Consider the following 23,481-nt stretch of genomic DNA (forward strand, 5'->3'; position numbering starts at 1 on the left):
TAAAGCTGCTAAATTGTGTGAAAGACCACCCGATTCAAGCTCCTCTTTGACAAAGCCATTATGTACAAATTTGACAGCACGTCCGACTCCTGATGCACTAAGCCTCACATATGAGGAAAGCTAAACAAGTTTGAACTCAAACTAGGTCCTATCATCCTGACGTCACGCGACCCGTCATCAATCGCGGCCCAGCCATGCATCTAGCAACTGCGCCCTGCGAGAAGGGGGCAGGGTCAGTTTAAATTGGATTCGAAACTTCAGGAAATCTTTGTATGACCACCACGTGCAAGGCCTGCAAGACAGACGTAAGTAGCCACAATAAAAGACATGCTCTGTGAGTCTATAAGGAGCAGCTAACCGCTGTAAATCCAGAAACACCTGATTGAGGTGGTCCACCGCTCAGCGCAGCTCCAGCCTAAGCGACCAATGCTGGGCAGCCTAGCGAGCCCTCGAGAGAGAGACTAAATAAGGCGTCGACGTCTCCACGTGGGAGACCTAGGCAACTCGATCGCACTAAACGCTGCCGGACACTGAATAACTATTGTTCACTCATTCATATACAGTAAGGCACTCTCAAACCGCTTAATTGGTTGGCGAGGCTTTATATCCGACGTCGAGTATTAGCGCAGATGCTGTGGCAGCTTACTAATGTACCTTAATAAAAGGTAGTAGTAGCGAGTAGAAGAGCATTGTGCACGAACTACGATTCGCTGCAAGGGCGGTGACAAAGAAGAGCAATTATTATCGTCACGTCTTACCTTCGAAGGCACACCTTCATCGAAATGTGACTGCCGCGGCTGAAATCGGACCAGTGACCTCTGGAATAACATAGGAGACTAGTTTTACCACAGACCTGCCAAGATGACGGGGCTGAACCTCGGATCCTATTGGTAGGGATCATGCAGGATTATATTTAACCGCTTAGGGTGTGAAGAGTATCGGAATTTAATTTTCAGATCATGACGAGAACGTTTAAGGTTCTTCAACTGTAACTGAATGCTTGTCGGGAAGCTACTTCTATGTGGCGGCAGACGGGACTTACGGAAACCCTTGACTTGTATCAGCCCCTTCCGTGACGAAAGAACTGACCGACTACCTCTAAAACCTAGAACTGCCCTTTCTCTTTCATTGCAAGCAGCACCGAAGGGTTTCTCGGCGACTTGTCATGCAGTAGTCAAACATCAGCTATTCAATATCTGAAGACAGTAGTTATCTTATATAAATCACTCGGAATTCGAATACGGCTGATATTAAGCAACCCATGTAATATTGACATGTGCTCACATAACTAAATGGTACAAAGTAACGCCCAGCAGTTGACAGCACTACACATTGTAGCCAATTACAACTTCGGATCGGTGCGGCAAAATTCATCATAGGTTGGACTGCGAAATATGCCATCAACAGTGCGAAGACCTAACAAAATGCTTATTGGCCTTCTGTGTTCAGAGAGACGTAGACAAGGGCTGGAAGAGGACTAGCATTGAGACCTTATAACATTGGGAACACCTCCTCTCAGGGGTATACCCTACTGCATTCTTAATTGTAGCAGATTGCAGTTGTAACGGTTCGGAATTAGCGATACAGGCCACGTATTGGACGTTGAATCTTGCGTACCTGCGGCGCGCAACCGGAAAAGATGGTGGCGTAGCAACGCCACCTGCTTTCTCGCTGATGCCGCTTGAGATGCAGTCTACCATTTTCCAGGCTGTGCGAGTTTTTTCAGTTGCAGCAGGTAGTGGAAACACAGGTCTGCCTCCCAGTCTTCCACCAAAAACGCCCTGCTGGGACGCAAAGAATTGCACAATATTAACGTTTAAACTAAAATTTCAAGATAAGGCTCTGTTTAGATACGTTTAACATAGTTTCGCCTTCAGATTAATCTGGTTTATCTTGCTAGTAATGTACTCGTATGACGAAGTGTTGTAGAGTATTCACTCAAAAGAGAACCGTTGCCTTATATTGATCGCTTTTCAATGGCGGTAGGCCACTTCGTTTTCCAGATCTGCCTTGCTGTCACTCTCTTTATGTGGCTTATCTTGGCAGAGGACAGATGTAGATGGAATCGGTGCTATCTTCTTGCCCACTGCTCAGGACGGCTACACAACTGCCTCACTGTACGTATCACATTTATCACAAGAAAACACGAATTCAAGTAACATTAGCAACGGTGACGTCGTAGAAACCCTTCACCCTTACTTTCCTAGCGATGTCACCTGGCCTACCTGCTAGACGGGCAGGGATTTATGCGGCCCTAAATACCATGAGTTACAGTTTAATCTCTTCTTGAATCAAGCCTACGAATCAAGTCCTACGAACGTAGCTGCGGGGTATGGGGGTAAGATTACTAAATTGTAGCACAAGGGTCCCGGGGTCAGTATTGTGAACCTTCCCGCCTCAATGGCGAAGTTTGATTTAACTGCGGCTGCGATTTCAGTCGTGAGATGTCTTGTGGCGACCACTCAGGAGCCGATCATTTCCCTTGCCACTAACAGCTGTCAGAGACATTCGCAATAGCCAAGTGTCGAAGCTTTAGACAAACCACCGCGGACAAAGAAATGTGTCCAGTCTAGCTTGCGCCGTCGATCCGATTGCCTACGCTGTTACTTGGGCTAAAAACCACGTGCCCTCGCGCGGGTAATTCAAACTTACTGCGGTAGTGCGGGTTCAATGCGCGACAACAGACGGAATGATGGCGCATATGCGACTGACGGGAAGACTACAGGTAGTCTTTCAGTGCGGCAAGATACAGCTTTTGTAGTCTTTCACACTAAAAATAAAAAAGCATCGGAGCGGCTTGCAACTGGTCCAGTTCGTACCCGTGTACTCGGATTCAGTAGCCGTGAGACTTTTAAACACTGACTTGTGTAAGTAGAAATAGGGGCTATTTGGTCCATGGTAAGTAAAATTTCATATTTGCCTCATGCATCTGTCTCCTCCTTTCGCCTCGTGCTTTAAGCGCCGAAAAAAAAAAAAAAAAAAAAAAAAAAACGTCTTTCTTTCGCTATAACCGAGCTTGAGCAGGGGTTGGTTATATATACGGAAGTATACAATTTCACGGCGAAGTTCCCACATGGCGCTACGAGTAGGTTTAAACCCGTGGTTTAAGAGAACAAGGACGCCGCTGCACTCAAGCTGTACACGCAGGTTACTTTAAACCATCATTTTATGACGTGACTGCTCCCAGATGACGCTACATGTAAAGTTGGAACCGCAGCGAACCAGGCCCATAGCCCCAAACTGTAACAGGTATGAAATGGCAATTACGCAGAGCTGAAACATTTACGAATAAGAGAAACTGCGCGCTTTCGCATGCAAAAATGTTCTACAGTGACCGCTCCATTGCCTTCTTTTATTTACTCCGTGAAGTAACGCTTTCGCGCTGTAAAATCCATAATATAGCACCCTAAGAGTTCAATGCAAGGCGTATTTTCTGCCACACAGGGTCATTCTGTCTTCAGGCGCCATATCTACGAAGACTATTATTCGAAATAGCCAATGCGTTTTGAACTGCTGTCCGGACCCGACAAATGGAACCTTGGATCTAGAGCTACTACCACGGAAAAATATGCTTCACCTAACGGGTCAGCCTAACACCACCACCATCCTAGTCTAACCTGCACAGCCGACCATCTGCAGCACGCTATTGAATCTCCCTTGTTTTTTCATCCTCTTTGCTGTATCCTTGCGGATCGTGGATCACCTCTATATTTCACTGGATTACCTACATAGGCACCTGAGTTTCCTATAGACATCAGGAGAAAACAAAACTAACAAGAGTTCTCTGTCAAACCGAGCACGAATGCGCGTGTGCACTGGCGTATCGGAGCATACATATAATTGTAGTTGAGCTGGTTGAGCCTCCCCAAGTAGAGGGGCTAAACAAAGTAGCAGGGCGGCAATTACCTGAAGCACAGCTGGCACAAGCCATGGTGAGCAGAGTTCTGCGAAAAAATGACACAGGCAGAGTAAATAATGGAAACAAAAAAAGATCTCAGCCACCGTAACAATTGAAAATGAACACTGAAAAGGCGTTGGATCAACGTTTACCTCTGGTGATTAAAGAAACGCATCCTAATACTCGCGTATTAAAGAATAAGATCCCTTGTATGTGCTCACTGCCCAGCACTGCACTCACTCCCCCACGGTCATGCTAGGAGTAGGGACTATAAGAGGAGTATAAAGAATAAAAAAAAGGAAAGTGATTAAGTAATCAACCGAGAAGGTTTTTGTACCCATTTTATGAACATTTTATCTTGTCGCTTTTCCCCTTTTCTAATTAATCGATCCTCCCTCCACCGATATGCCCCGCCCTAAGCGGCTAAGCAAATGAACGCTTTTAGACGCACTATATTCCTTTCCTTCCGCAACGAACTCCCCCTTCTTTTACTCGTTATCCTTATCTTCTTCCTTCGATCTGATGCAAGCTTCATGAAACCATATTGTGGACACTTCTTTCTGCGCATTAGAGGGGCATGAAAGATATCGAATGGGCTTTACCCAGATTAAGAAGAAATGGGGCAGATCGCAGTAACGTGAGTGATTGTGTTCAGTGAAGCGATGCTCATATAACACATACAGACAAATGCATATCGCTTCGTTTGAAGTTATTCGCGTTGATGACAGCAGCACCACCAACATGCCAAAAAATAATTAACTAATGGTGTTCCCGACTTTTGAGTATTTAAAGGCTCGCAGTTCGGCAGCTCTGCTTGCAGACTTCGACATTTGCTTATTCACTAAAACCTTATTTCGTGCAATTATCTCACACATTCATTAGCATACAATTGGCTAGCTACCACAGTGTATAAAAGGCCGCTCGACATGGATATATCATCATCATTCATCATTATCAGCCTGATTATACCCACTGCAGGGCGAAGGCCTCTCCCATATTTCTCCACTTAACCCGGTTCTGTGCTAGCTGCATCCACTTGACCCCTGCGAACTTCTTAATCTCATCCGCCCACCTAACTTTCTGCCGCCCCCTGCTACGCTTTCCTTCCCTTGGAATCTAGTTTGTTACCCTCAGCGACCATCGGTTATCCTCTCTTCGCACTACATGTCCTCTCCATGTCCATTTCTTCTTCTTAATTTCTACTAGAATGTCGGTAACTTGAGTTATTTCTCTGACCCACTCTGCACGCTTTCTATCTCTTAATGTTACCCCTACCATTATTCGTTCCATATCCCTCTGGGTTGTCCTCAACTTAAGTAGAAGTCTCTTGGTTAGCCTCCACGTTTCAGCCCCATAGGTGAGTACAGGCAAGATGCAACTGTTGTATACTTTCCTCTTGAGCGATACCGGTAAGTTGCTAGTCATAATCTGCGAGTGCTTGCCAAATGCGCTCCATCCCAATCTTATTCTTCTTGTTATATATGCATACATGGATATATAATCCCTCGTTTTAACCACGCCGTACGAACTTTACTGCGTCGCCTAAATGAATTACCTCGGGAGCAAAGACTCCTTCCTGGAGGGCTAGATTCCGGTGTCAACCTTCAATTTTAATGGGGAAGACTGAATTAGCAGCGCTTACCCATTCGATGTTAGCGATCTGGCTCAATACTTTTTTTTTTTTTCGATTTTAGCAGTGTAAAGTGTGTACCGAGTTGTCAAGCAGTGCAAGTCTTCTCAGTGAAAGTGGCAGTGGAAAACGTTTTTCCCAGGACATATACGATGCCGTTGTGATGCACTGCGCACTTAAATTTATGTGCAGATAGTTACGTACCTACAAGCACATACGCAAACAAAAACGTAATTGGCTAACAATATGGGAGATCCGTTACAAGCTGCAGGCCGAAATATCTCAAATCTGACCGCAGCCCAGATTGGGCTCCAAGGTGTGGTTTTAAAGCCCTCATTCATTTCGAATCGCAACAATCATAAGCAGGATTCGTTCACTGCAGATGCAACTCGCACTCCACTGTTACCAATTGTATACACTCTCTTCCCAAACACACAACTAAATCACAAAAATAATAGAACAATGTAAAATGCTTAGGCAGCGTGCACGAAACGCTCACCGCAGAGAGAGAGAAAAAAAAGTGACAGAAAGGAATAAAATGCGGTATGTTACCTATACTCAGGCGTAACCTCTCGCCGTTCCTCCTCTACTGGCGACCTTGATGACTGCGACAGCTTAGTTTTTACGGCCTTCTGTGCTTCCATTTTTGTGTAAAATTACTGAACCAACGACGAAGTTCTAAAACCGAACAAACAAACACGTGAACCTGAGGAGGAGCATAAAATCCCTTTCGTGGCGCAACATGCGTTATGTATATTTGATGTATAGCGTATACTAAATTGTTTGAGTGGTCCCTCACGTATATTCACCCTGCATGTGTTTTTATGATTTAAGTACGTTTTCTCATGTTTGGCAACTACAATTATGTATTTGTGCTTCAGTCGTACCTTTGTACTGGTTTGTGTCAGCGATACGTTGTTTGTATATATAGGTCTTGCAGTCATCTATGTTTAAGCTTTATATATACTGTGATATATATTTTTATAGCGTTGCCTTTATTGGCGGCGAGGCCTTTTCGAATATACCTATATGTATGCTATTTGCCAGGAAATTGACTCCCCGCTAAAATATCTTGCTTTGTTTTGCATGCGCAGGCTTATAATTTTATAGCTAGCCTAATTCAAATAAAGTGGCAAATATTCCTGGTTTCCTTCTCTTACTGAATTACTATTTGCTCCTGTATGGCAATAGGGGATGCGTGCTTCCTCACTTCAAGAAACGACAGGTCACAATTAACATCGTGCATTTCCCATAGAGAGAGAGAGAAAACTTTTAATGAGCATAATACTCAGTAAATATTCGCAGGAGCTGGGTGGTCGGTGCCCCTATTCCAGGGCTCCGCTGGCAGCAGCTGACTTGCGGACTAGCTGGATAATCCAGGCTTGCTGGTCCAGGTTGTCGCTGGTCAGGGCCGCCTCCCACTGCTCGTGTGTCGGGCATGGCACTAGTAACGTTGGGTCAGGTTTGTCCTCGCATTCCCAAGAGATGTGATAGAGTGTGGGGCTTGCACCGCACCAAGGACAGTAATTCGTGTATTTTGTTGGGCTTATCTTATTTAAAATGTGAAGATTAGGGAATGTGTATTTTTCTCCAGTCTATAGCGTCCGAGGAAGGAAGTTGTTTGTGTGATGGTGAGAAAATTATTTCTAACCGTAGGTGTTCCAGCCTGTCGCAGTAGGGTCCTAGGAGAGGGGTGGGGTAGGGATGGGGATCCGCCCGGTTTGTGAGAGCTCGGGCTAGATCATTCGCTACCTCATTTCCTTCTAGGCCTCCGTGTACAGGTGTCCATGTAATTGTGTGCGTCTGGGAGATGGAACGTAATATTGCACACGCTCTTCTGTGAGGTTTTCCGGCCAGGTACCCTGCAGGCTGGTTGGGAGTCCGTCCTATAGAGGAATTAAGTTTTTGATGGAAGTTATATGAAGACTGGTAACCGGAACGTCCAGATGTTGAATATGCGTGGTAACTGATTGGATATGGTGGTGTCAGAAACGGTTTTCTTGAGAAGTGCTGTGCTAGTTTTGCCAAACAGAAGCAGACGACATGGATGATCCAGTTGGCACCGCTTTAAATGACACTGGCGCCCAAGTTTGTGTTCTTATTTCGTCGACGTCTGAAAAAAGTTTTACCCCCTGCACGTTCGTGTTGCCGATGGCAGTGCCGCTGCTGTTAGAATGTGCACTGTTCGTGTTGATATTGCCGACCGTACTACTCCTGTGCGGTTCACAGTTATATACCGCTGCCCTCACCATGTGATTAACGGCTTAGGTTTTTTTGACCGCCCATGCTGCTATTATCGACTGCACCACTGTCCTTATAGGCTTAGATCTCCAGCTCAGCTCTGACAGCTCCTCTCAGAAGCCCCATCGCGCTGATTAATTTGTTCGCCTGCCACCCGAAGCTGCCATCCATGTTCCCATGTTGTTCCTGTTGGCCCCTACCTTAGTTGCCCCATCACTGATGTTTTTATTTAACACAATGTCATCCTTCCTCACCGTCACCTCCAACAGCACCTAGCTTCCGATTCATAACTTCAGCCTCTCTGCTCAAGCCTTCCCCAAGGCATCGTACTCGCCGATTTATTGCCCCTCACCTAGTGCACACTTCCTGCTGTCCCACTTGAGCTCCAACCCGATCATTGTGCACCATCGCTCTCGGCCACTTCCCATTCCGAGCTCACTTCTGCACTGATGGCAACGGATCTGCCACCAGACCACGACCGCTCCCTTTAACAACTCTTGGATTCCTACAAGGACATCTTTGATTTCAGCAGCTGTCCTCTTGGTCACACTTCCTTTGTGACACACCGCATTAACACCGGCGACCACTGCCAGCCGTACCGTGTATCTTTGAGCGCCAAATGGCCAAATCATACAGACTGAGTAACAATCTTACCTGCTTTCCCGTTGCGGCTTCTTGCTTCTGCTGTTGCTCCTCCTGTTGCTTCTGCTATCCGCCCTTTCAGCACCTCCGCGATGATGCAAATAGAAACGCAAGTCCCTCGTCGGGGGAAGAGGCGACTATAAGTAAAATTATCTGGATTAGGAGGTTTTGAGTGCCTGGCGAGATATAGAGTGAGGGATTGAACTCAGCCGGCCACCTCAATGGTGCTTTCTTTAAAAAAAATATATATGACGTTTGTGCCACGCCGAACACCTATCTCTCACACTGCCAGCCGTAAAAGCAGCCTCTTGAGCGGCGTCTAGAACTTAGTCCAAATCTCCTATATGTATATTTTACGAGCCATTAGACAGGTTTAAAGATTTACAGTCGCGGCACCCGCTGCACGGTGGCACTGGAAGAACTATTTGAACATGATCGCCAACGTTGACTGATTAAATTTAGCCATACCTTCGTCCCTATCGCAAAACTGAGAACACGTGCTTCAAGTTTATTTTGTAAACCGAAAGTCAAATTTGCGGGCCTTTATTATTTCCTAAAAGGGGGAGCGATTTTTGAGGCATATTTCTCCTCGCAGTGTTCGCCTTTTAAGCTCCGTTTACGCTCAGGGTTGCAGCCCCTTTCAGTTCAACGCAGCAATAAATCGCTGCCATTGTAGCTTCTGCCTGCACACAGCGCCCCCCCCCCCCCTCTCCCCCCCCCCCAAAAAAAAAAAAAATTGTCCTGCCTAAATAAAGTGGGCAAGCTTGGCCAGCGATATTTTTGTTATTGTCCGCAAGAGGCTCTAAGCAAAGGAAATAAGTCTGTTAAAAAGACGCACCTCATTATTAGCGCACACAACACAGGTAGGAACACATCCTTGAGACTTCGTCGTTTTGCGTGAAGCTATTAGTACGGTGCACACCCCTCATCTCTGGAGTCCCGCGAAACAATGCCGCTACCTCTCAGGTCTTCAGAACCTGCTCGTACGCAGTTTCACTCAATTCGCCAAACGCTACTATGAATCTAACAAGCGTCCCGACTATAAAGAATAAAATCGCTGTTACTGGCCATCCAGGTCGACAAGATGTGCAAAGATATTAAGAGTGCCGCCCCATACGCATGCTATGTCCCGCGTCCAGGCACATTTTTTAACTATCAACAGTCTACTCCAGAACGAGGAGAAATCAACGCGCTCCCCTCTCCGGGCGGCCTAAGGTGACCGCGGTTAAGCGCAAACGCACAGCGCCAGCATGAGGCGGGACTGCCAACCTTATATGGGATTCTTAGCCTCTACCTGTGCTCTCTGCGATATACTCAGAACTGATCCTCTACTTAACGAGATGTCATTGTTGAGCCGCCCTATGCCGCACATGAAGCGTTTTTACTGCTGCGCTGTACAAAGATTACTTACTCGTCCAGCTAAGGCTTAGGTTGGTTGGTTTGTGGGGTTTAACGTCCCAAAGCAACTCAGGCTATGAGAGACGCCGTAGTGGAGGACTCCGGAAATTTCGACCACCTGGGGTTCTTTAACGTGCACTGACATCGCACAGCACACGGGCGCCTTGCTTTTCGCCTCCATCGAAAAGCGGCCGCCGAGGCCGGGATTCGATCCCGCGTCCTTGGGAACAGTAGTCGCGCGCCGTAACCACTGCGCCACCCCGGCGGGGTCCAGCTAAGGCTTAGGCTTAGGCTGAACTTTGTAATTCTGCCAGAGTGCGAACGATGACACCGCACATAAATGCGGAAAGCGCTGCATTGTTAAAACGACACACAAATATTCGATGCCTGAAACTAGCAAGAGTGTCATTAACCACCACCAGCTTATACTATAGTACCGAGGAAAAGAAATATAAGACGGAAACATATGAAAGAGTTAGTGACTCTCCCGCACCAACTTTTTTTGTTTTTGTTTGCTCCTGTGGTGTGTCGCATGCTTTAGAAGGCACAATATACCCGACGGCAACAAAGTTTCGTGTCACTTCATCAGAAATTTTCCCATCGACTTACCAGTCACCAGACCAAAGAGAGACGCACTATGCTTCGTGTCAGTTGGCGGCATATTCCCGTCGGATTTACCTGCTTCCGTGCTCCAACCGGAATCTGCCTTTGACTGTGATGGCGAAAGAAAAGCAAACTTATGACTATCAGTTAACAACGTATCCAAATTTCGCAAAAAAAAAAAAAAAAAAAGCAAACCCCTGGTCTTGCTTATTTTGCGCCTTGCTAATGTTTCAGGGCGACTATTTGGCAATGGTATAGCCACTCAGTTGTCATTAGACCAAAAGCGGATGAGTCGCGGCACAACTTTCACACCACATACAATGCGTTGGGAAGGGGCATTCTAAAGAAAGTAATTCATCGCCAAGTGACCGGGCAACGTGGCCTCAAGCCTGATCTTTTGCATTAGCAAGGTACTGATGACCTATTGAAGTACATTAAATGCACATCTCCACGCCTTGCGCCTAACCCTCTTAACATAACCTGGGCTCTCTCTGATAACAAACAAAACATTTCACGCTCCAACTTGAGGTTCTATGCCTGAGCAAGAAAATAACATTTACACCAAATCATCCCAACTCTTGCACAATTATGCGCGGCCTCATTGCATCGGGCCCAATTCCAAGGATTTTGCTTCGTTGTACCTCCCCTCCCCCCCCCCCCTCCCCCCCACACACACACTCAAAAAACGATGTAAATATATCGCTGAGTGGATCAAAAATTGAGGAAGAGGCAGTAAACAAAGCGCATTCAAGGGTTGGGCAGGCAAACTACCAATCTAAGTCCATGTTTGCAGATAATGTCATCACAAGCAGTGCCGAGCACTTGAACACCGACCGCTATACAGCATAAAGCAACAGCAACAGAAACAGTGGACAGACATGTGGGGCGGATGATAGCACTTGTTACTGGCTAGATGGTTATCAGCTTCAGACGGCATTTTTTAGTGCTTATCAAGCACGTACACGGGAGTCTCGGGTCTTTCTCTCCTGCGTACGTGTTCAGTTAGCGCTAATGACGTCTGAACATGAGAACACGCATGCATGCGTGCACACACACACACACACACACACACACACACACACACACACACACACACACACACACACACACACACACACACACACACACACACACACACACACACACACACACACACACACACACACACACACACACACACACACACACACACACACACACACACACACACACACACACACACACACACACACACACACACACACACACACACACACACACACACACACACACACACACACACACACACACACACACACACACACACACACACACACACACACACACACACACACACACACACACACACACACACACACACACACACACACACACACACACACACACACACACACACACACACACACACACACACACACACACACACACACACACACACACACACACACACACACACACACACACACACACACACACACACACACACACACACACACACACACACACACACACACACACACACAATGATGTCCTGCATAGGTAAATATCAGAACTCAGCGCACATGGCTAAAAAACAATCAAACGCGCCGAACGAGAAACCATAGTAAATGCTATATATAGGACGACAATTTACGCAAGACTACTAAATAACATAAGACGATAAAGAAGTGGTGCTGTGATGCAACGTACATAGAACGAAACCTGCAATCTACCACACACCGACCGTCTCATTGAGACAAGACAACCGTCAAGTGCCTCACCAGCCTTCATTTTCAATACAATATATAACAAATAATTGGTTCACAGCAATGAAGGCGTAGTACTGTCACATTTGCTTCTGTGGAGACCTGAACCACGCCGTAAGGGAAATAAGTGGAAGTGGAAAGAGAAGAGGAGCCGCATTTTTTAAAAGTTAGTGGTCAGGCACCACTCACCTAAACTATTGGTGGGGCAAGAATTGTTGCGCCTGAAATCTGCAGCCGTAATAATGTCCAGAAATATAAAATGGATAGGGGAGTAACAGGAGTTTAGTATTTCGACATCGTAGAAGTTCGCTCGGAAACATTCAGTACCGGTTTGCTCAATGCTGCTTTTTTACTACCAACGTATAATAAATTATTCAAACTAGGACAACAGAACTTTGCCTTATTGTACGGGCTCTTAATATACGCGATTGTGACTAGACCAAAGCATCTGTCCGAGTAAATAGGGAGCTCGATATATGTGAACTACGTTTTTAGTTAATATATTAGTTGTAGGCATTTGTAGTTCAACGAAACTGTAGCTGTGTGCCCAGCGCCGAATACACGCCTAATAAAGTCTAACAAAGACTCGCGCAGATGCTCGGCCGCAAAATGCTTACATGTTGAGGGCCAGGGTCAGCTTTGTTTCACTTGGTGGCGCGGCCACTCGTCCATCCGGCCCTGCGACTTCTTTCCCCGCGTGATCAAATTGGAAACGCAAGTCCCTCCTTGAGTGCTGTCGCCTGGCTTGAAATGGGGGTCACAGCAGCTACTGCATTCACAAGAAATTGAACCTCAACGCATTGCTACCTCAACTCATTCGAGACGACACAATGGGTGAACGCTACACGAGAAACTACGAACCGGTATAATAAATAAATACTACTCAAAATATAGTTCTATTGCTCCCAAAGATACGCCCTTAAACGACCCCTGGAATAGTTATTGTAATATACTGACGCAAGAAATGAACAGAGGCAGTCTTTGCGAGCATTGGAGTGAAATTTAAAAGCTTTGCGTGGAACCTATAATTTACAAATAATTTTCAAAACGTTCTCCCGGCGACCGCGCGCAATTGATTATGGCGACAAATACGCATGCGCAAACCTTCCCAATGATCTCACTAGGGGCTTTCTCCGCGCCTATTCATTGCACGCTACCAAGTGACGCTGGGTGGGCGATCAACACAACTCGTTATATTGAGTTTTATGAAGCAAAAGCAACAAAGGCTACGTTGCGGCCAAACGCAAGGTTAAAATGTGATAACATAGGTACGATAGTTTAATATTTATTGCTTGTTTAAAATGTTGGCTTCTTAAAAACTGTAAAATCAACGAGTGCTTGTTCACCTAAAATTTCGAACTCTGGAATCTACACTCTTATTTTTTCTTTGTGCCATCGGAAACAGGCTAATGTAAACAAATAGGCTTACCAGCTGCATTTTGCCAGGAGGATGGGCGGGCGGGCTCTTTTGCCCTCAGCCACCTTCCATGGTGCTCCTTGTTCTTGCCACCCTGGGCGGAGATAGATAACACGGACAGGATGTAATCGACAACTGATGCATGAAGGCTTCGCACAGTACATTCACTTCGCCTGTATGGACGAGGGAACAGGCGCGATTTACTATATGGGGGAAGAATGTGTTGCGTGTCGTTGTGCACAGAGTATCACTGGGCCTAAAGAGAGGGGTGAAGTCATAGCGGATGAAGGCCAATGCAAGAAAAAGATGTAGCGCAAAACTAAATTAGTGGAAGCGCATTTCTTTACACAAGGACATGCTTTCGTTCGGGCCTACACACGTATGTTTACTACACAGCTCCATAATTCCGCGAGTTATTGAGCCTTAAGTCGCCCTATAGTTCCAAAGAGACAGAGATAGTCATGGCAGGACCTTGTCGCTGCTGTGTATCAGATTGACTAAGAAGATCGTAGCATAAAACAAGGCTTTTATTTGAAATCATGTTTTCAAGCAATTACAATATTAGAAATACTGCTTTTTCACAATACACAGAAAAACCTCATCTTGAAGGTGCTGGAGCGACATACCATTTTTAAGTGAAAGTTTATAAATAGCATTATTAGTAAAAAAAAAAAGTTGGGGTTAAGTCGAATGGTTCTAAGAAAACGTGGCCCCATAGATATGCGGGCTCAATTAACGATCAATTAAAGATTAAAGATCAATTTAACGATCGGGCCACCGGCACCGCAGACTGCTTACCAACATAAGGTTGCTAACCCTCACGCGTTGAAATAGCGGTTTCGGTAAACGCACTAAAGTTGCGTTTATGCAAAGTCATTCATTAAAGTGTCCATCGCCCGCCTAAATGAACACGACAAGTGAAGAAAGCGGGAAAATTTCGAATAATTTGATAATTACTGCTCTATTCGACACACTCACTACTTCATTCTGGTGTATATTTTTCAAGCTTAGGATGCAGTATTGTAAATTTGGCGCTATGGCGAATCGATTCACCGTTCGTGAAATTTTCATAAAAAATCGGCTGTGCAGTTAGGACGATAAGCTTTGAACCCTGAGTGCTCTAATTACAAAACCACAGGCTAACCAGCACTCGTCCACAGGCACCCATTTCAAGAAGGTTATCGAGACCGTCAACAAATGGGTACCACGATCAACCTTGGTGCCAAGATTCAGAAACAAGAAATACGAAAACAATTCTACAAGGGGTACGAATTGTATGCCTCAGAGTTAGCTGTTCTAAAGCGTGCCTACCAAACCCGAAACAAAATGGCGTCTGTTAATTATTTCTTGAAAAGCATACAGGCGCTCGCCAGGTAACTTGGTGGTAGCTTACAATGCGGCAGGGAACTTGAACAGTGCCGCCCGATTTTATAATCGCGCTTCAATTGACCGGTGATCCCCATAAAGCGGCTGAAACGCAGGTCTCTTAACCAGGCCACCATCACTTGTTAATGAACGGGGCATTAGATGGGACATTCCTAGAGAACTCAGTTATGTCAGTACGCACGAGATGAAGCCGTAGACACGCACCCTACCTCTTCTATGGCAATGCTCGCTATGTCAACCGGGCAAAGATTGATGCGGTATATACGTGAAATCATGGCATTGCTATTGGCAAGTAGGTCGTCGTTGGTAGGTAAAATGGCCGAACACAGACATGTCGGCGCGTTATGGGAAGTCGTGCGACCGCGTGACAGTGTGGCAGCTTCCAACTCGAGCCGATTGAGGTAGGAAAAATGACAATTGAACCAACCGGCAGCCATGGATCCCAATTAGTAAGCAATGCTGCTCCCAAGCAAAGTAGGCGCGTTCGCACGGCTTGGTAAGGTGGTGCTTTTTTCTACGGTGGTTGGCCTTTTACACAAATATTAGTCGGATGCAATGTCGGGGCTCTGCGCGTTGTCGACAGCGGGATGTAGAGCGCCATAGATTGGCTAATTAAAGATATCTTAGTTTGGGCTGTGCGTCATACTGGCATTTAAGAAAATGGTATGTCGGTTTTAGAAGTGAAACGACAAATGTGAGCCGACCTCTTGAACCATGCGACTATGAAGAACTGAAGGAGAAAAAAGGAAAGAACTATACGTGAAATATGTCCGAATAAGACGCTAAGCTGATCGCGACGACACCTGCTCGCACGTTTCTGTTCACGAGGTGGCTTTTAACTGGTCACTTTTTTTTTTTTTTTTTGCACATCCTCCATTGACGATAGCTTGGAAGACTGCACTAAATATCTAGCGAATTTCGCAAAACAGGATGCATTCGTTTAAATTGAAGGACTCGAGGTTCGTAAGCGGTATCAGGATATGATAGAAGCCATAGTGGAAGGCTACGGAAAATTGTATGACGGTTTCATTAGCATGCACCGAAATCACACTGTACTCGAGCGCCTTTCTTTTTACGCCAGAGCGAGCCCCATGTCGCAGAAAAGCCAGTATCGGCGTTGTCCGCTGTAACGCGAAAGCGAAAATACACAATGAATGAGAGGAGAAAAGTGAAAAAAACCCGCGTTTGTGTGAACCGCTATTACGTAATAAACGATGGAGTCCCCTTGGCGTTCCATCGAACGCGAACAGCGCGTTCCGCCGAAAGAAGCGGCGTTCGATGTTACCACGGACGTCATCGCTCGGCAGGACACAAGAAAAAATATATGAAAAATAAAGAACAATTGGAGAAAACAATTTTAGTGTGTGTGAAGCGCTATCACGTGTAACACGTAATGGCGCTACTGAAGTCTCCCCCTAATATTTGCATCCATAGAAAAATACAAGGAGTGCGCGGCTGACCCACAAAAAGGATTTACTCCTTACAAACACAATACGTAATGAACAATTAAGTAATTTGGAGTAATTATTCGAAACCAAATAGTATGGACGGTGTACTTACAACGAGACGTCAGTTGATGCATAGTCCCAGGTGAACAGAATTCCGGCAGCCCTCCTCGACAGCGTCCTTCACAGGGAATTGCTCCGCGTCCTTCGAAACGAAACAAACATGTACAAGAATGAGCGAAATTTGTGTGTTGTGTTGTGTTTTATGGCGCATAAGCAACTCAGGCTATCATGCGCCAAGCACAAGGTATATTATGTTTTTTTTTTTTTTTTTTTTTTTGAGAAGGAATGAAGTGTTAAGATATCATAGCTCGTGCAGGAAAAATTATTTCTTCTAAGAAACTGAAAACACATGAAATGTCTACAGTTGCATTCTCTCCTATGAGAAGTGATGGATGGAATGGTATCTGTTCAGTGTAAAATTGAGTGAAATGCTTTTTCCGTAGCTTTTCGAGTTTTTTACATGAAATTAAAATGTGCTTTATCGTCAGTCCATGTCCACAGTCTTCACATATGGGTTCATCTTTTTTGAGAATGAAACTATGAGTAAGATGCGTGTGTCCTATTCGAAGGCGACATAATATTACCTCCATGAAGCGTTTCTGGTGACTGCATGACTTCATTCTTCGACAACTGGTTTCACGACGTGTAGTTTGTTGTTTATTTCATTTTTCCATGAGGCTTGCCATTTTTCCCTGAGCTTTTTTCGTATGAATTTCAAAACATCTTTGCGTGGTACATTTACTTTTTCTATTTTTGCTTTTCGGGCAGCTGCTGCACATTCATCAGCTGTCTCGTTACCTACGATTCCGACATGGCTAGGTACCCAGCAGAATTCAATTTTGTAACCTCGTGTTTCGGCTGATGTTATACAATGTATTATTTTTCCCACTAAAGGTTCTGTTGCATTTTTAGAGTGTAATGCTGTGATTAAGCTGAGGGAGTCAGTGTAGATTATACTCTTTTCAATATTGCATTTTATCTAAATGCCAGATCAAAGGCACTTCTTCCAATACCACTAAGCAGTCGCGTAGTCCAAGCTAAAGAAAATTTCGAGAGCACTAGAGAATCTTCAGTTGAGAAATGTGAAAGCCTGAGCATTAATTACTGCTGCACACAGTTCATCGAGCCCCCCTTGTCGAACACAACCAGTGTTCCCTGGAGCGCAGCGAAGTTCAGTGGCTTGCTATAATTTGTTTATAGGAAAAGTGCTGTATCCGTCACTCGCGGAGCCTTGCCGACACATCTCGCGGATAAATCTCACCGACGCGAGATTTTCAAAATGAGCCGAGAAAGGCGTTCGCTTAAAAACAACACTCGTGTGCTCTGGAGAGAACCAATCCGACCATCACGAACACTAATAAGACCTGCAGAACTGTAAAAATATCTGCAGACCTTCATGAAGGCATGAAATTCAACATGATAGTTAAGCGGGCGAGTTGGTGATACATCATCGAAAAAAAAAAAGCGCGAACAAACGGGGACGACAGGAAGAAACAACAGGAACAGGCGCTGACTCTCAACTGAGAGTCAGCGCCTGTTCCTGTTGTTTCTTCCTGTCGACCCCGTTTGTTCGCGCTGTTTTTTTTCGTTCATGAAGGCAGAATGCACATTGTAGGGTGCGTTTGACAGGGCCTCCAAGAGACGCAGGAGTGCAGCCATCACGCGATGGCAGCGTTGCACAAAACGCATTTATTAAAGCTCTCACTACACGTGAAGCTCCCGCGTGCCGCAGCATGCCACAAATAAGGCGCACGAACGCACTCACGAACGCGACGGAGGTGAAGGGTGGCTGATCTTGGCCCTGATGGAGCTGGGACAGATAGGTCACCGCCGCTTGCGGCGGGGACTAGCCTGCCACCGTATTTTATCTGTTGCAGGCCGTCACTGCACCCGCCACCGCTTCGATGGTAAACGACGGCTATTTCTCCGCACGAGGCAGCTGAGGTGGCTCAGCTACAGTCAGTAGCAGGCCCGTGCATTTTCCTTTCGTTCTTCCTACAGCCACAGCAACGACCACAACTCACGAACGCATGAAGACATCTGTTTTGTTTAATATATGGGGTTTAACGTTCGAAAGTTACTAAGACTATGAAGGCGCCGTAGTGGAGGCCTGCGGAAATATCATACACCTGTGGTTATTAACGCGCGCTGACAATTCACAGCACACGGGCGTCTTGTTTTTCGCCTTCAAAGAAAAGCTGCCGCCATGGCCGGGATTCGATCCCGTATCCTTAGGCGCAACATTCGAGTATCCTAACCACTGCACCACCGCGGCCGGGGGAAGATGTACCGCTTAGAATGCCCGTCAGGTGCAAAATATCCCCAGAATGGTGCTTGCAAACGCTCTTTTGGCTAGAAGCATGACAAAAATGTTGAAAAGTGAGAGTGGGATAGTGAACGGGTGAAATTTAGCAGATGCATGTGAATGAAAATATCAGAAAGCATGGATCGTGCACGAATCCAGCATTCAGATGAGCAAGTTTAAATTCAGGCTTGACGTCCTGTAACGACACATTATATAGGAGGGGCGTTTTAGTGGAGGGATCCTTGTCAATTTATACTACACAACACTGTAGCATCACACAGCGCCCGCGTGCTTTTTGTGTTTCGCCTACACCGAAACGCTTCCACTGCGTTTAGCAACAAACGCAACGCCTAGGGCTTGGAAGTTGGATCTGCTAACGACTACATATGTCGCAATTGATTGGTTTGGTTTGGTTTGTGGGGTTTAACGTCCCAAAGCGGCTGAGGCTATGAGAGACGCCGTAGTGGAGGACTCCGGAAATGTGTCACTGCGGCAGCTCCTAGAGGGTGGCGTGGAAACAGCTTGCGCACCATATCCAACCAGCCTTCCTGCACTCTGACCTCTTTGGGCCGGAGGCCGAAAGATGAGAATCGTTGCGCTTCACGGGAGAATACGGCGTTTCCCTTAATTTGGCTCAAATGTATTTATCACGCCCAGCGCGATGTTTATAGCCGACACTGATCGCGAAGGAGCATCAGTACACAGCTTTCGTTTACATTCCGATGGCGTCCCGAGTTCCAGATGGCTGCCGCATGCAAGCAACTCCAGCGATGAAAGAAGGTTATTCAACAAAATTCTGGACGGCACGAGCCAACCACAAGCAACAAAAAAATCACTCGCCAAGAGGTCAAAGGCGGATAAAATCACGTGTCAGCATAAACAAAAGCACTGGCGAGGGAGGCTCCCAACGCGTTCTAAAACGCAACAGGGAAAGCACCTCAAACAACTACAGAATGCATATTTTGAAACGATAAAGCGGTTCATGTTTTCAAAATGTCTCAGGACTTCCCAAGCCAAGTACATTAATAAAAACAGACATCTTCTCGGGAAAAAAATTTTTCGGTACATAACGGCTAAGCGACCAGAGCATGTAAACCATTCTGGCAATGTTGTGCAGCCCACGGGCGACCTTCATGACGCCTCACAAATCGAAACGCAGCCCATCCAGCCAGTTTTGAAACACGAGATTAGCCCTCGTTTGAAACATATACCTGTGGCACACTCAAATCATTTAGGTTTTAAGATGGGGACTTTACTGAACCACGCTTCAAACGCGGCTCTGTAATTGAGATTTTTAAGTATGTTTCAAAGCGACATGTGGGTTACGGGCAAGGAGGACATAAAATAACTATATATCCTCCTTGGTTACGGGGCCGCCGCAGAGGATCGAGGGCTTTAAATGTTAACCACGTGCACTGATATGTGCGGCACCCTTGTATTATTGCAATATGCGTCCATCAAAGTTGCGTTGTGGGTAATTACGGTTCGTTTTCGTAATCTTGGCCACAGGTTTCGAACGCCAGTATTACCATGCCACTGAGGGACACTCACCTCGCGTAGCCACTTAGCGCAGAACTCCTTGGTAGGCATAGAGACGCCGACGCTGTCTTCTCGAAAGAATGCTTCCAGTAATCTTGAGTTTTATACCTGAAGCACCGGGCGAACTTAAAGAAGCGTGTCCGTCTCCTACAGATGGCTGTGTCGCTACTGCCAGAGTCCCCAAACGCGTCTTTCGCCACTCCTCACCGCGGCCCATGCGGCAGGCTCTCATTGGCGGAGAAGGCGCTGCCCAATCAGGGCTCCCGCGGAACGCACCCATGCCCTACGTTGCAAGCACCCGTGTGAGCGTGGTGGTGAGGAAGTGGTGAAGGGTGGCAGTTCCTGGCCCTACGGGGCTGGAACGGTAGGTCAACGCCGCTTGCGGCGGGGGCTAGCCAGCCACCGATTTTTATCTGTTGTAGGCCGTCACTGCACCCGCCACTGCTTCGGTGGTGAACGATGGTTGTGGTTGCGGCTCGCGTCTTTCTCTCCCTCTTCTTTTTCCTTCTCTATTTTCTCTTGTGTCCGCACGAGGTAATGGAGGTGACTCGGCTACAGAGCCAGTAGCAGGCCCGTGCATTTCTTTTCCTTCTTCCTACAGCCACAACAACAACGCACCCGTGTCCTACGTTCCGGTACACGCACTCGGGAAGGAAGGGTGGCAGTTCCTGGCCCTATGGGGCTGGGACGGCAGGTCAACGCCGCTTGCGGCGGGGGCTGGGCAGCCACCGATTTTTATCTGTTGTAGGCCGTCATTGCAACCGCCACTGCTTTGGTGGTGGACGACAGCAGTTGTTGCGGCTCGCATCTCTCTCTGCCTCTTCTTTTTCTTTCTCTATTTTCTCCTCTGTCCGCACGAGGTAGCGGGGGTAGGGGCTGCATAGGCAGTAGCAGGCCCGTGGATTTTCTTTTCCTACTTCCTACAGCCACAACAACAACACGCACTCACAAAAGAGTAAAATTGGCTGATGGGCACAGTGCACTATGTCACACTTGTCCATGGACACCTGAACAGCAAAACAACTGACTGATTTATAGGAAGGGAAAGGCGCGGTAACTGTCTCACTTGTTCTCTGTGGACACCTCAAAAGCGCCGTAAGGGAAGGGGGAAGGTGGGAATGAAAGTGGAAAGAGAGAAAGAGGAGCCGCAGTGGAGGGCTGCGGAATAATTTCGACCACCTGGGGATCTTTAACGTGCGCTGACATCGCACAACACACGGACGCCTCTTCGTTTCGCCTCCATCGAAATGCAGCCGCCGAGGTCGGGTTCGAACGGGTACTCCGGCACAGTTGTCGGGCGTCTTACCACTGCACCACCCCGGCTTACAGGTGCATTTGCGTTTGGCCTCCAACTCTGAAAAAAAATTACCGACGATTACGTTACTTCCTAATGCGAAATTTGAGCGCAGCAAATAAGCTGTTTCACCTTTTCGATAGATTGAGGCAAAGAAATCGAGCAACACATGTATGCGCTATCACAGAATTTTTTAGAGCGCGCGAAGAAAGGAATTAAGTTCGAGCCGGCGCTTTGACAACCGGATACTCGCAGGAAGAGGGGGGAGGGGGGCGGCGTGTACACCCAGCGGCAAACGATGGGGGCAGAAGCGCGCGCAGCAAGCGGACAACGCGATAAAGGGAGGAGGGAAGAGATTGCAGCGACTGACTGATGCTACTGACGCCGAGAGTGAGTCAACCCCAGCTGCGGAGTTGGTTTCAGGGACAACGCCGCCGATGCCGACGCAAACAATATGATACCCTCGCTTCCGCAGCGCCAAGAACCAGGTCTAGCCGTGGGAAGGTGGTCACGTATTCGTCGACGTGCCGGGGCCTACGTGAAATAACCGGCGCGTCGGCAACTGAAGAGCACCCTATCCGCAACACAGGAAAAGGGGGGGGGGGGGGGGGGGGGGGAACCCTCCCCTCCTCTTTCTGCATGGCGGCGACGGTGTTCTATGCCGTCACGTTATCTTGACTCTCTAGCGGCGTCAGCAGCATCCAGCGGTATCAGTCGGTCGCTGCTAGCGCTGGAGGGATGAAAGGGGGGCGGAGCTGGTTACGAGGCCGACGACGACGCCGACGCCGACGCGAAACCCAGGAACGGACGCCAAAGAGCTGCGCTCTAATATAAATTGGTTTACAGGAGAGGAAAGACGCCGTATATGTCAAGTGAATTAGTTTGCTGGAAAGGCGCTGTATCTGTCACTCTTCTTCCTGTGGACAAACTGATTGATTTATAGGAAGGGAAAGGCAACTGAACGCGCAGTAAGGGAAGGGAGGAAGGCGGGAGAGTGGAAAGAGAGAAAGAGAAGACGTAGTGGAGGGTTACAATTTCGACTGCCTGGGAAACGTGCATAGATATTGCAATGCACACGGACGCCTCTCTTCATCGAAACGCAGCAGCCGACGGCGGTCGAATCCAGCCGCCGCCGGTTGAGTTCGAACCACCCTTGTACTTTTACACAATAGTCGGAAATCTTAACCACTACGCCACCGCGGCGGGACAACATCTAACAATCTTTCTCCGTGGATCTTGAACCGCGCCGTATGATCTGATAGGCGTTGAAGTGCAAGAGCTATAGCTATTGAGTCTTTTAGCGATTACAGCATATGAGACTACAGCTTGATTTAAACCATTAATCTGTACGTTTGACATTTCTTTATTAATCCGTAAGCATTGTACGGCTATGTAGGCGGGTTTCGCATGGGTGTGACCTTGCCGGAACTGTCAAAGAGCTGGTATATCGGAAAAAGCATGGTACCATCGAATAGAGCATCAAGGAGAGGAGCACAAGTGACAAAATGGTTATTTTAAAATGATTAGGTAAACGATTATAGTGAATTAGGTGTGCAATATTAGGTGTGCCGGGTGCAGCAGCGAATATAATCATTTTTAATCTCACAAATTTAAAATTCAGCAACCCCATCACTTTCAGCGAACAGGATTTGATCAAATTTCTCATCTCAGTCTTGCAGAGAGAAATAACCGAATCCGTAATCACCGCCTGGTCGTGGCAAATCCCCTTGTGGGTATGCGGCATTTTTATGATAACAACCCATAAGGGCGCATGCGTAACTGCGTGTATAGCCAGAAACTACAAACGGCGGCCACAGCACAATCGTTTCGCTTGGAGAAGGAGAGTTGGGCTGCTGCTCAGGGGCTGTATCGACA

The 23,481-nt window shown here is 46.9% G+C and overlaps 1 long non-coding RNA gene across 2 annotated transcripts; it reads right to left on the reverse strand.

Moving 5' to 3' along the window:
- Positions 1 to 1,623: 1,623 nt before the first annotated feature.
- Positions 1,624 to 16,612, reverse strand: LOC146185910 (uncharacterized). Of its 2 annotated transcripts, none has more exons than XR_014707831.1 (7): positions 16,521 to 16,612; positions 13,587 to 13,668; positions 12,775 to 12,926; positions 10,419 to 10,521; positions 8,424 to 8,548; positions 3,907 to 3,944; positions 1,624 to 1,781 (listed from the first exon to the last, which is right to left on the reverse strand). It is a non-coding gene; the product is annotated as an uncharacterized LOC146185910 (long non-coding RNA). The 2 variants fall into 2 exon arrangements; XR_014707830.1 differs by having other exon boundaries at positions 1,624 to 1,784.
- Between the last annotated feature and the right edge of the window lie 6,869 nt (positions 16,613 to 23,481).

The sequence above is a fragment of the Amblyomma maculatum genome, chromosome 6 (genome assembly GCF_055883805.1).
Source record: "Amblyomma maculatum isolate TAMU_Amacu chromosome 6, ASM5588380v1, whole genome shotgun sequence".
NCBI lineage: Eukaryota > Metazoa > Arthropoda > Arachnida > Ixodida > Ixodidae > Amblyomma > Amblyomma maculatum.